Genomic DNA, 411 nt, shown 5'->3' with positions numbered 1-411 from the left:
TGCACTCGCTCCACTCCACCGCCGCCGCCGCCACACTGCCACACTGCAACGAGGACTGTACATATTTTTTCTTCTTTTTATCGCGCCACTACTAACCAAATTGCGTCGTATCTAAAATAAAACATGTGGTCCACTCACGTGCCGCGCGGCGCTGACGTGTGTCTATACCGCCCGCCTCCCGCGCTCGGGTTAGTCGCGGCGGCGCCCCGGCGGGACACGTCAAATCGGATGACTTGAGTTATGTCTGCGTGTCGCGTAATATCGCGGGGCGGGGCGGGGCGGGGCGGGGCGCTCTGCTGTTATCAGCACCACACCTGGAACATATCCAGTTAGCATTTTTCACGGCGATTCCGCACTATGCACGGCGCGGAGGCGATGCATGCATCGTGCACGCACGATGCACGGTGCACG

Source organism: Frankliniella occidentalis, unplaced genomic scaffold (genome assembly GCF_000697945.3).
Source record: "Frankliniella occidentalis isolate FOCC.00 unplaced genomic scaffold, Focc_3.1 Scaffold32, whole genome shotgun sequence".
NCBI classification, from domain to species: domain Eukaryota; kingdom Metazoa; phylum Arthropoda; class Insecta; order Thysanoptera; family Thripidae; genus Frankliniella; species Frankliniella occidentalis.
Note: the sequence above shows the minus strand (reverse complement) of the source record.